The following is a 14,613-nucleotide window of genomic DNA, read 5'->3' as shown; positions in this document are numbered from 1 at the left end:
TTTATTTTTAATGCGGCTATTGTGTTAAAAAAATAAGTAATTAAAGTTTGACATAAACTATCATGAACAATGGATGACATGTCTAAAGTTTTATCAACAATAATGCGTGCATTTGTATACGCCTATGTTAAAAGAATAATAGACTTCGTGTAAAATAAAACGGGCCAATTGGAATCAAAAGTTTATTAATTTAATTTATTTTTTCGAAGTAATTTTGCCATTGAAAGCATCGTATTTTTATCCGACTTACGTCAGTACGATTAATTTAAGGTTTATAGATATTGTATAAATACTTTTCAAGTAGATGCCGACAATAAATTACGTCAATACGTCGCAATATTTCGATCTTTTGACCCTCCTTTTTTTATGTTGAAAATTCATTATAAATTGCAGTCCCTTAGAAGCACGTAACAATTTTTTTGTAATGTGCTTAATACGGCTAAATACAATAAATACCATTTTTTTATCTTAAAACTTTAGCGCGTTCTTCTATGAAATTCAATTAAGGGTTTTATAATGTAAGTTTAAAAAGTTACCTTTTAAAAATTAACTTTACATGAAGATATAGAATGATATTTTTCATTGTTATTCAAACAAAATCTTGTTTCAGCATTTCTAGAATACACACGGCTTGTTAAAGTTACTTAAACACCGCATAAAAAGAAAACAAAAACAAACAACAACAAAAAAAGACGCTTTTAAAAACAACAATAATCTTTATTCAAAACTTACCTTTATTCAAAAACAAAAGATAAAACAGGTCGTTAGCAAAATATGATTTCGTCGCAATATATGGTAAAACGAAAACTTTCAAGTTTTATAAGGGTTGCTGAATTATAGTATCTATTATTTTTTGAAATCAATTATGTGTACCTGTACTTTGCGAAGTGTCTAAATTTGCAAACATTAATCAATTTGGGATTAATATTTTGTAAATTGTTTCAATTTCCTATTAGAATCTAATATGCATAGAAAAAAAACAGTAACTTTGAATGGGGGTGGGAGGTTGAAATAAATATTCCCATTTGAGAACGCTAGTTTTTATGGCAAATAGATTAAAAAAACTGAGGTAAAAAAACATCAAGCTATTTATTAAAAAATAACAGCTACATTGTATTATATAAGTAAAAACAATTTGAAAAAAAAAAGTTATATTTGAAAACAGGTTCTCAAACAAAGAAAAATTGCAAAAATCATCGGCGAAACGCTTCAAAACACGGAACATGTATCTTAAAATACCCAGCAAATTCCTCAAGCTTGGTCCATGCATTTCCCATCATCGGTGCAATGACCGATCCTCCATTGGCAAACAGGCATAGGCCAAGCCAAGTGTTGCTCACCGTTTAATGCAGGGTACATGCATAGCAGCCGTTTTTTAGCCTGCGTTTAGCCGTTGCTTTGCCATTACTCATTTTATGTTACTTCATTTCAAGTTCATTTTGTTTGTTTTTCACATTTTTGTTTTTAATAATGATCGATATTTAAACAAATCCAACAATTTAACTTAAAGGGAAGACTTAATAAAAAGCCGGAAGAATTAGTTGAAATAAGTCGACATTTACCTACCTAAAAAGGATACAAATAATAAAAGTAGAAAGTAGATTATTTTAAACGAAATATCTCCGTCAGTTTAGTAATACGATAAATTTTAATTGGGAAGAGGGAGGCCCATATGAACACTTTTTAAAAAAAGGATATTACAGCTTTCATACTGTTTGACAAAAAGTAAAAATATTTGCTGAAAAAAGTAATTTAGCCATTAATTCTTTAAAAAAAAAGCAAACACGAGCTAGTTTAAATAAACTATATATGAAAATCCTAGGCAATCATCTATCACTCTCATAAAATAATAAAGAAACAAAGAGTTTGATGTAAAGCAGGTATAGATAAACACGTAAGTTTTTTGTAGTCTAATTAAAAGAATAAAGTTCATAACATTCAATCAAGTTTGAATATGGAAAAATTAAATTTGAATGTCATATCAGAACTTCTTGACATGCTTCCTGCATAGAAGGTTTAGTGAAGGCTTCTGCAACTGGCACCGACCACTTATTTTTTATATCAGAAAAGTAAAAAATATTAAATCCTACTTTTTTCTTTAACAAATTAACAACCAAAATATTTGCATTTATTTCTTCAATTTTGCAAGCAAAAGCTAACGTTGAGTTGTTTTCAGATGACTCACATTGGACTAAACAAAAGTCTCAAGGATTTAATGCTTCTGTTTTTAATTTTTCTGTGAATTTAACAGGCAATGGTACAGAAAACTGTAAATTTTCAATAAAAACTTGTGACAACTAATCAGTTTTTTTTTCTTACAAAATAAGTGACTCACTGTTTAGCATAGCAGCTTCAAAAGAAGTATTTACTACAGAATGATCACTAACATTTGAAGTTTTAAAATCTATGCAGCTTTGTTTACTATTGTCATTATTGCTAGACTGAAAAGAGATGTCATTAAGGCTGCTGTTTGTTACCTCTGAACAGCCAAAATCTTCATCTGTAAATGCATTTCTTGAAAAAGAAAAAATACCACATTTTGTGAACCCTGCTGTAAAATTATTTAAGTTAACCCATAGTTTATATTGGATGATTTCAACATTTAATTTTCTAACATTGCTTCCTCTGCATAAGTAAATATTTGATTTACAGAATATTTTATCAAAAAGTTATCGCTTTTTGATATTCTATTATTTTTTTGCATTTTTATTATGTAGGCAAACATACTTTTAGAGAACCCAAACACACATGCAGCTTCTCTTACTTTCATTGTTTTATCGAAAGAATTTTTTAATGCAAAAAGAATTTTTTCGTTTATAAATCTTTAACATTGCTTTTTATAATTGCGCACTTTTTTAAACTTAGTTTAATTTTGTTTAAAGATAAATTTTTTATTAGGGGCGCAGCATGTCCTAACGTGCCCCATAAAATTTTCTAATGCTGCCTCAACCGTGATCTCAGGAAACATTCCACAAAATTTTTGTCAAGAATTTATGTTTTACCGTTGAATTTTTTATTTACATCGCAGAACATATCCTTTTCACTGAAAATGTAAAAAAAAAAGTCATTGGGGAGTGTAAGTTTGACTGTAAATCCTTACGCCTAAGAATTAAAAAAATTAGAAAAAATGTGTGAAAATATTTCCAATGGACTTATATATTTAACTTGGTTGACGAGTTTGTATTTTTTGAATATTTTGCATTGTCAAAAACTACCCTTGATCTAAACTGCCTCCTTCTCCTCTACATAATTTATATTTCAATAAAAGTTTATTAGAGTACATAAATCACATACAAGGAGGCTTTTTAGTTCAGGGGTATTTTAGGACAATGCAAAAATTTTAAAAAAAATACAGACTTATCAACCAAGTTAAGTATATTAGTCCATTAGAAATACTATAATGAAATGCTATAATAGTCCATTAGAAATACTATAAATAATGTTAGTACCCGTCACATGATTTTTTCAGGAAGGTGTTTAGATATTATTTTTTACAAACTTTTTATTATTTTTTGATATGTTTTATTGCAAGGATTTACAGAGGAAATTTCTTCTCCAAGGAATTTATTTTTTTACATTTTTAATGAAAGAGATAATATAAACAAAAAGTTCAAATACAAGACGTAAAATTTTCATAAAATGTCTGTGAAATATATTCTGAAATCAAGGTTTAGGCAACATTGGACAATATTCATGGAGCACATTTGGACGTCGCATCTGGACGTCTCTTACCCAGTAGGCACGCAACGTTTTATTCACGTTTCAATCACGTGTATTTTAGGTGACTTCGTCCAGGTTACTATTTTACGTGAAAGTCACGTGAAAGTTACGTGCCAAAATATCTCGTCTTTCGGAACTTTTTTTATTTAAAAAAAAAAACTGGCATAAGAAATGTGAAATAATATTTTTTATTATATTAATTATTTTTTTATAGTATAGTTTTTGTATTCATTATATTAGTTATAATTATTTACTTCTATGATAATATAATTAATTTTTATTGTAGTATTATCATAATTAAAAAAAAAAAATTGGTCTATATAATATCTTTTAACGCAATGCATTTAAAACAGAACTAAAAAGAACAATATATTTTAAGTTGTAATATCTAATATCTAAATTTTATCAAATTAAGTTAAATAAATTAGTACCCTATTTGCCGTCCCTATATGCCACACAAATAAGATTAAACTCAAATACAAGGTATGCTTTTTTTCTACTTTATGATATAATATTTAAGACTGGCGAATTTGTCCATTTTGCTTACTTAATTTAGTACGAAATAAGTTATGTTATAACGAATTTAATATCAAATTAAGTAAGCTACATGGACAAATTATAAGTTCTAGCAGAACTTATTCTTGATTCTTGAGCAATAATAATGTCTCTAGAACTTCTGCATTATTACTCAAGAGTCGTTTAGATAAAAACCCAAAATAGATTTTCTTTCTTTATTTGGTTTTTATCAACAAGGTTAAAGAATTTATCCAAGATAATATCAATAAATAAATGTGTTATGTTATTTATTATTGATATATGTATATATTATTATTAAATACTTTATCTTTTTATAATATATGACATCTTGATCTCGTGCTTTACTTGTTAAAAAGGGTTAATACTTATTTATTTCTTTTTTTTATATTATTTGAATATTATATGATTAATATATATATATTCGAGTTATATGAAATTATTATTATATATATTATATGACTTTTATCACTATTGTTATTATGTACAATATAAAACAGGTTATTAACGCGGATTTGTTCGATGTTTTCCCCACAAAAAGATAATTATGATGCTATTGTATTTGAAACTGCATTTTACTTATCTTTCAATGTTGACGACCTTCCAATATATAAAGCAAGTTTCTCTCAAGTATAGCATTGCTTTTTTAAAAATTGTTTAATGATTTAGATCAAAGAAATAGCAACACCAGAAAATCTTGTTGCCAAAACAGTTGGTGACTCACCATGTAAGATTTGTCTTAAAAATTTGTGATTTAAGATGATTATTTAATATTAATATTATTATTTAAGTTTTTATTTGTTTCTTTTGAGCTAAATTTGGTGTTGTGAGCTATTATTGGAGAAAATATTGACTTATTCATTAGATAAAGTTTGATGCCTGCTCTTACCCCGTTTCCTTCTTCATGTTTCAATCATGTATATTTTAGGTGACCTTGTCCAGGTGACAATTTTACTTGATTAAAACGTGAATGTTACGTTGCCAAAATATTGTGTATTTTGGAACTTTTTTTATTCATAATAAAAACCTGTGATTAGAAACTTGGAAAGATATTCTTTATTTACTATTTTTTTATAATTTAGTTTCAGGGATTATCTTATTCGGGATATTCCCGGAATACCAGATATTTTTCTGAAATTTATCTTTTTCCAAATATCCGAAAAGTTTTCCATACATACAACCTATATTACAAGTTCCATACATACAACTTATATTACAACATATAACAAGTATATATTATTCATCTATTTGTTTTAATGTTGTTTTAGTCATCATTCATACAAAAATTAAGAAAAGTTTTCAAAAATTGAGAAACAACTCGGCTGAATGCAAAATTAAGGGAAAAATGAGGGGGGAAATATTCTGAATTTTTTCAGGATATTTTCCGGAAATTTTTTCAGGATATTTTAAATATAATGATTACATGAAATATGTAGTTTATATATTCATTATTGTAATTTTTATTTTACTTTTACAATAATGTAATTATTTTGCATTGTAATTTTATAATAATTAATTTAAAAAGTAGGGCGTAAGATATCTTATAACTTCGCAATGCATTTTTGACAAAAATAAAATGTCACATATATAATATTTTATCCAAACATATTATCTTATAACTAAGTTTTATCAATTTAGGTTTAATAAATATATTATAAAGCTTAGTTCAAAATTGTGTAACATTATGGCAGATAATTATCATATTGCAATACGCAAAAGATCAAACCCTACTACGAGGTATACTTTTTTTTCTACCATATTGTATATTATTTTAGACTGTCAAATTTGTCAATGTAATTAATTTGATAATAAATAAGTTATTATAACTTATTTAATATTAAATTTATTAGGCTACATGACAAATGATAAGTTCTGCATAAAATATTATTGACTAGGAAGACCCAATGGTATTGTTATGTTATTGCCTAGGAATATCATTCTGTAGTAAGACCCAATAATCTTTTAACTTTTAAAGTTTGACTTTAAATTTCACTTTTCCCTCTCTTTGTCTTCTTTTGTGATCGCACTCTGTAGTAAGAATTTGATTTATTTCATATCTTGTTGGAGAATGCAACTTGATTCTGAGTTGAATTTTCAGCACTCTGTATTTATTGGTGACCTAATTTGACAATACTTTATTATACATATTTTTAGTTTTATACTTAAATATTATATATAATTAGGGGTAGATGAGGCTCCTTAGCCGTAGTGAATGTTTCCACAGCAAAAGGCGCCTCAAGGTGAAAATCTGACCATGGATAAGGAAAATCAAGATATAAAATCCCCACTATAATGCTTTGTGGTTATGTGATAACTATTACATTTATATAAATTGTTTTAATTTTTGTGTGCATTCTAAAATGACATTTAATGCTGTTCAAAACTTTGTAGATTACTCATTTAAAGCAACTTTGTGGGCTGTCACCTTTGCATCTAGTGAGTTAATGTATGAACAAGTTAATGCAGAAACAGATGCAAATATAAGAAGATGGAAAACAAAGAAAACAAGTTATCATGTTATCACAGTACACAGATGTTATCACATAAGGTGAGTACAGATCTTTTTCTAATCACGCCTATCAGTTATTAACTTTATATAGATATAGATAAATCTATAGATAGATATTAGATATAGATATATATAGATAAAAAATATTTTTTTAAACTTGTATTTTTTATTATGTACTTCTTTTTTTTTTAATCATCTGTCGACTTTTTTGTTACATCTTTTTTTATTAAATACTTATTTACTTTTTTAGCAATCAGAGTATAAAATTAGAAGGCAAATGACTTTTATTTTTTTACACTGTATGTAGTATTGTTTTCTTAAAATTATTTAATGATTTAGATAAAAGAAAACAAATAACACACTAGAAAATCTTGTTGCCAAAAGTAGTTAGCAACTCTCAAAGTAAGATTTGTTTTAAAAGTTTGTGATTTAAGATAATTATTAAATAATCATATTATTATTTAAGTTTTTATTCGTTTCTTTTCAGCTAAATCTGATTCATTAGATAAAGTTTGATGCGTGCTCTTATAGAAGAAAATATCGACTGATTCGTTAGATTATGTTTGAAGCGTGCTTTTATGGGAGAATAGATATATAAGTTTGAAGCGTGCTCTTCGTAAGTTGCAGATCTACGACTTCGTACTTATTACTTATTGGATATAAGGAGGATATTTTAACAAAAGTGCAGCTTTTATTGCAAATTAAAAATTTTTATGTCAAGAACTAATATACTGACTAATAAAGCCATGTATTTTAATACGTATTAAATATTTCCTCGACGATGAGTTTTTTTTCTTTACACGAATCCAAACACTTATAATTGTAATTATAAAGCATAGTTATTGCTTAAATATTACGTGCCAAAATTAACGTAAAAAGCACGTCTTTTGGACAGTTTAAGGGGACCAAAAAGTCACCTAAATATCACGTGCCAAAAGTAACGTGAAAAACACGTCCATAAATCACGTGAATTAGTCATTTCATGAGGACCAAAAAGTCACCTAAACATCACGTGCCAAAAGTAACGTGAAAAACACGTCCATAAATCACGTGAATTGGTCATTTCATGGGGACCAAAAAGTCACCTAATTGTCACGTGCCAAAATGACGTGAAATTCACGTTTTTGTCACGTCGCTGTGCCTACTGGGTAACTATCTTACCGGTAAATTAAATTTCAATTAAAAAATTAAAGTTTAAAAATGGTGCGCAAATATAAAAATAGAAACGTGAAAGATATATAAATAAAGAAAATTTAAAAATTCATTTAAGCTTGCTTGAATATAATATGCAAGAAAATTATTTAATGGTTTTAGATCTTTATAAGAATAATTCTGTTACGAGTAGAGTGCACAGCATCATGAGTTCACATATTGAGCAAAATTGATAATTTTTTGTTTTTCTAGTTAATTAAAATGTTGCCGTTCCAAATCTGTTGGTAATATAAAAATCTGGCGCGTGGTTCGATTTATAGAGGGCCCAAATGGGGAACCTATAAAAAATCTTTTTTCCAATAAAAAATATCACTTATTAAAATTTTTAATATATATATATATATATATATATATATATATATATATATATATATATATATATATATATATATATATATATATGTATTAAAAGAAGAAGACTAATTCTGTCTTTTCACCGAGCCCCATTTTTATAAAATCGTTATTTATAAATATCATGCTATATTGGCGTGTAGATATACAAAGTAGTAATTAGTAATTGCTTAAATGCTTACATTATCTGCAAAATGCTTACATTATCTTGCAAAAAGATACGATTATATACTTGCGATTAAAAAAAAAATAATAATAAAATGAAAAAAAAAAAGAGATACATATATTTATATTGAGAGAGTAATATCATTAATAAAACGTTGCTATGGTAGATTGTGATAATAAAATTCTTTTAAAACAATTTTTTTTTTAAGTTATCTTGATTTTTTTTTAAGAGGTTTACTTTATTTAAAAGAAATATTTAAAATCTAGCATAGTGAGATCCATAAATAAAAACAACCATTTAGATTCTTTTTTAAATCGATCTTGAGTGGTTTTTTTATTTTATATGTAATATCTGAAAATAAATTCCATAAATATGGCCACGATACTTAATTGGGTATGAATTTAATTTTAAACTATATCTTGGGAAAGCAAAGTTGTTGACTGAGATTCTTGTGCTATATTTATGGCAGATTTCACTAAAATAGGATTCAAATATATCAAAAATATGTCATAAATAATAAATAATAAATAAAAATTAAATTAAATAATTAAAAAATAAATAACTTAAATGCGAAGATGAAATAAAATTTCATTAGAAAGTTAGTTTATATTAAAAATTAAAAAATGAATTGAAATCGAAGTCAATGCTTCATTTATAATTTTATTCAAATTACTTTGAACCAATTATTAGTAATTGAATTAAAGTTTAGTAACTTTCTTTTTTAAACTTATTTCCAATAAAATTTATGAAAATTAATATTAATAGTTTTTAAATTTATGAAAATTTAAATTAATTTTTAAATTAATAAAAAAGCTAAAATAACAACTTTTGTAATTTAATTTTGGCAACAACAGTCCATTGTTCAACATATGTCTATTCCAATGTTCAGTCCAACAAATGTCTATTGACATTTAATTTTGCTAACAACAGACTTTTTTTCAAAAATAATTCTAATGATGTTTTACAGTTTTTTGGTCTTAAAATAAAATCTATGGGATTTTATTAAAAGATTGCTTCATATCTTTATTACTAGTAACATTACCCTCATTTTAGGAACTCTATAAACCTATAGGATTTTATAGACCCTCTTTTAGGCCCTCTATAAATTGAACCACCCGCCAGATTTTTTTATTACCAACAGATTCGGAATGGCAACATTTTAATTAATTAGAAAAACAAAATATTATCAATTTTGCTCAATATGTGAATTTATGATGCTGTGCACACTAACAATTCTTATAATTGGGTAATAAATCTGACGCCAAAACGTTTGCTGAGGCTACAAAATTATCAATTAAACTTTAACATTGATTCTAACCAAGATTACATTAGTCAAACTATGGATGGGGTAAGTGTTTGCGCCAAAAGTAGCAGTCTCTCACAACGACTTAATCACATTTGCTAAGATCATGGAATTCACATTTTTGAGAAACGAGTACTAACACCTAGAAAAACAACTGTAAACATTAATCGAGAATAGAAGAATTTATTATCAGACTAGAACGAAGATGAACCAATGCAGAGAGTAACATATCAGCATGCACATCTCAGAGTTCTTGCAGCGCACCAAGCGTGCTTACTTCAGCAAAAAACAAAGAAGAATATGAGGAAGAGAGCCTAAAGAAAATGCCTAATCTTTTGAAATCAAATTCTCCTTCTCAATATCAGAACTTGATAAACTAGTGCATTGAAAATGTTGACGACTTTCAATAAAATGATGCCAGGTATCAAAAAGACTTCGGATATGATTGGCATAATTGTTTAGAGACGAGCGTTCCTAAATTAGTAACAACTCCTCAACTATGTAAAATGGCTATGGATGTCATGGATGCCATGAGTGGCAATGAACTTGAAATGACTTGAAAATTAGAAAGGTGAATTGGAGTTTTCATTGCAGAAGGTGATTGGAGTTTTCATTGTAGAATTTGTGAATGGTCTGAAGCTCAGCAGAATCTCGAACATACTGCCAATGCTCTAAAGTTACGTCTTCTCGCTTCCCTTTAACGTCGAACAACTTTAAACTCTATAGTCAAAGAACTACGAATAAAGAAAAAAAATACGATGTCAGACAACAAATCCAAGCCACTGATCCTAATGATTTGTAAGCCAACGAACTCAACGGCTACGTTGCGACTGGATTCAAACCATATAGGTTATGCCCATAAGAAGATGCGTTAAAATTAATCAAGCCAACATCAATTTAATATGAGCAAAAGTTTTCAATTTCAAGCAACCATCGTAGTAAGAGGCGGGTGAGAATGACAACTGCAACTTTAAATGTCTTTTCAAATTTATTTTAAGAAACAACATTAGTTTGATGAATATAGAAACTTAATGATTCATAGCTAATAATAAAAAATGGTAAAACACTAATTTTCCTGAAAATTTTACGTTATTTCTATAGTTTTTACTTTTTTGAAAAATCTCGATTTTTCTTGGTTTCGTACGAGATCTCGTCTTGGAAATATCGTCTCTTATGGACCGAGAACCAAGACAAAAAAAAAAAAACCAAGAACCTGAAACTACAACAATATAGTTGATCGTATAATTCAAAAAAAAATTGAAAAAACGTTTATTTATGCCTGAGATATTAATGCTCAAAGCTTAAGTGAGCAAACTTAAGGTATATGCATATATTATGTGATATGAACATCTGCACAAATAGTTTAAGACACAACACCGCTATTATTCATTAGATAAAAGCAAAATAATAAGTTGCAGAAAAGACATATTTTATCGTTTTATGATTCTCAGAATTTAATAGTTGGCAGAAAGAAGAAATTAAAACATCTACTTTGGAAGAAAAATGAACCTTAATGAGAAATACATTTTTTGGTCAAATTGAATCTCTCACTTCAATAAACCTATTGAATGCAATCTAACAGAAAGGTTAGTCTCTCTTCAGTATGCATCATGAAATGTTGTGATGCCTAAGTTTCGTCAAATAAAAACTGAAAATTTTTATGGGTGTTAAATTTTTTGTAATCTCTATCAAGTTTTCTTTTGTTGATCAACTTAAGATTTATATGATTTTGAGTATTTTGGACTGACTTTTCTCCTGCATTTCCACTTTAAAACTTTCTTCTTCGTTGTTAAGATTTTGTGCGTAATAGAATTCCAGTTGACCACTTATATCATAAAGATATTATTTGATTTTTTGTTGTTGTTATTGTTGTTGTTGTTATTGTTGTTGTTGTTGTAGCTGCTGTTGTTGTTTTTTGAAACGCTACACAGTGGGCCTAGATCTAAATTAAATACACAAAAACTCCGTAATTTTTAAATATTGCAGATTGAAATTTTTATCATTAACTCTTGTAATCATGGAGATCTTTTTTTTAAATTTATTGTTGTTGTTTTTTTGCTGATACATGATGGCACCCTAAACAGCCTGATATAAAAAAGGCATGTGGAGCGTTAATGATTTTAGATATAACTTTTAATTTAATTTTTAAATTTTAATTTATCTTTTAACTTTTAATTTATTTTTTTTAAGATAATTTTTTTTGCTTTAGGTGTCCCAAAAGTCCTAAGGGTCTTATCACAGAGCACCGCGGAAGAGTATTTGAAAGGAAATTTCAAATACTCTTCCGCGATGACGACTTTCTTAGCGATGTTATACAAACTTACCCAGAAGTGGCGTTGAACCAAAAAAGTTTCTGAGGCAAGCGGGCTAACCACTGCGCTACGGCTGCTTCCAGCTTTCATGCTTGTTACATGATAAACACTTTTTTTAAACAAAAAAACAATACTTTATCAGATATTTTATCAGAAATTCAAGTAAAAAGTATACAAAACTTAAAATTAAAAAAAGTTACAATAAAAATTTTATACAATCTTCGTTATGCTCAAGCTTTTTTAATGCATCCCAAACTGCTTTCAGAGTGCTTATAAGTGGATCTTAACTGCACAATAATCGTCGCTTAACATCTTCATAAGTGACTTATTTTGTAAACTTGTATAGTATTCTTTATAATTTTTAACGTCTTTAATTCGACTTTCATGAGCTTCTTCAGAAAGAAAATCTACTGTTACTGCCCATTGAGCACGCTTGGAACTGTGTAAAATAAAGTTATTATATAGGTTGTAACAACGCTAGATTAACTTTAGAAATAAAAAAGAAGGTATTTAGTTAAACTTTTTTAAATAAATCAATGTTGTAATTTTGATGTACTCCAATCACACACTGCGCAGTACTTCGCGCTATTCACTACGCGACACAATCATCCTGATTTAAAGAAATATTTATTAACTTAAAGTAACATTGAAAAAAAAAATTGGATGTAATAAAATTCACTTTGTTTTAATTATGATTTAATATTTGATAAATCCGACGTTGGATCAACGTCGCGTTGATTAAATATTAAATTATAATTAAAACAAAGTGCCTACTGGATGGTTTACCTTTTACAACTATGAATTAGCATTTTATGTACTCTTTGAGGCATTGGGAGCCTTATATCTTTTCATCAGTTTTTTTCATCATTTAGCTCATCAGCGCTAACTTAATGTTAATAAAACACAAGAATAACGTAGAAACGTTTCATGAGATTTTTTTAATCTACACCAAGTATTTCAGCTGACATCTGTGTTTTCATCATTTTTCTAACATAATTTAATAAACTAATATGAAGAAGACATAGAAATCACTCTAATCTATGCATTTAATGTGCTTAATCCGAAACCGTATTAGAGATTTTTCAAAAAGCAACTGTTAAATTGTTATTTTTAACTTGTGATTATATTTGAAGGGATCAGTCCACAAATAAAGCATATTTAAAAAGAGTTCTTTAAAGCAAATTTGTAGTGGCCACTTTTCCATCAATGCATTCCAACTTATGTTCGGTAATAAAGGAGTTAAAGATTGTTGATTTCAAATTACTGTGCCTCAATAAGTTATATTCCTATGTTATAAACTCTTTTTTTATATATTAAAATTGTACTGGACGGCATTAAAGTGTGGAGTGAGTTTTTTCATTAGAGTAATTTTCCAGATTCTTCAACACTAAGTTTAATTGAAACAAATGCAAGATAAAAATAATGGTTGCTCTTCAACATAACTGAAACTCATCTTGCCTACTTTCTTATGAACGTGTAAAAAACAAACAGTGAAACAAGTTTTATTTTAGTATAAATGGTGTATCAAAAATTAGATCCTAAAGTGTTTTTTTTTAATCATTAGGTTCCTAGCAAAGACTTCTCCAAAATTAGATAATAAGTAGAAGTTTTAGCAATGATTACTTCAGAGTAACAATGGTCACACTTTTTGAAGCTTTTTTTTCTAAGAATGATACTTTAGATATTACAAAAAGATTCAATAGAGCGTATAAATGTACAAGCGTTTTCAAAAAAATACAAAAGAATTCTTATTTTCTTTAGATTTTTTTTTTGGATAAATTCCTCATTTTTTTTTTTGGATAAATTATATATATATATATATATATATATATATATATATATATATATATATATATATATATATATATATATATATATATATATATATATATATATATATATATATATATATATATATATATATATATATATATATATAAACTGTCTATAAGACCATCTATAAAAGTTACGTAAGATTATTTAAACGCATAAGGAAAAATTCAAAAAATATATACTATACTGATTTACTTGAAAAAAACAATTTAAACTCAAAACGCACTTGGCAGCTAATAAACGAAACTGCTGGTAACACTAAAAAAATGTCGCAACCTTTGCCTTCAGTTATTAAATTAGATGATAGTCTTTTTCTTGATCAAAAAACAATTGCTTCTGAATTTAATAAATATTTTGTATCTGTAGGACCAAACCTAACCAAAAAAGTTCCAAACCCTAAAAAATTAATAAAGGCAACATATGACCCTCTAAACTCGTATCTAATAATATAATTATTTTGATTTGTCTTTTGAAGAATTTAAAAGTGCTTTTAAATTATTAAAGAGAAATAAAGCAGTTGTTCCTGATGATGTCAATGGGAATATTATTATAAGCTGTTTTGACGTTTTAAAAGACATAATATTCCAAAGTTTTAAATGCTCAATTATCCAGAGAGAATGTTTCATTATACAAATGAAACAAGTAACAGTAACCAACTTTCTTAGTGTTCGTA

At 27.1% G+C, this 14,613-nt stretch overlaps 1 long non-coding RNA gene across 6 annotated transcripts; it reads left to right on the top strand.

The window, feature by feature from the left end:
• Positions 1–4,052: 4,052 nt before the first annotated feature.
• Positions 4,053–7,545, top strand: LOC136081687 (uncharacterized). Of its 6 annotated transcripts, none has more exons than XR_010639021.1 (6): positions 4,053–4,203; positions 4,924–5,196; positions 5,893–5,991; positions 6,646–6,802; positions 7,103–7,165; positions 7,251–7,545. It is a non-coding gene; the product is annotated as an uncharacterized LOC136081687 (long non-coding RNA). The 6 variants fall into 6 exon arrangements; XR_010639024.1 differs by having other exon boundaries at positions 4,055–4,203; positions 4,924–4,981; XR_010639025.1 differs by lacking the exon at positions 4,924–5,196 and having other exon boundaries at positions 4,083–4,203.
• The last annotated feature ends 7,068 nt before the right edge of the window (positions 7,546–14,613 follow it).

Source organism: Hydra vulgaris, chromosome 06 (assembly GCF_038396675.1).
Source record: "Hydra vulgaris chromosome 06, alternate assembly HydraT2T_AEP".
NCBI classification, from domain to species: Eukaryota; Metazoa; Cnidaria; class Hydrozoa; order Anthoathecata; family Hydridae; genus Hydra; species Hydra vulgaris.
Note: the sequence above shows the minus strand (reverse complement) of the source record. Positions and strands in the feature narration are given on the sequence as shown.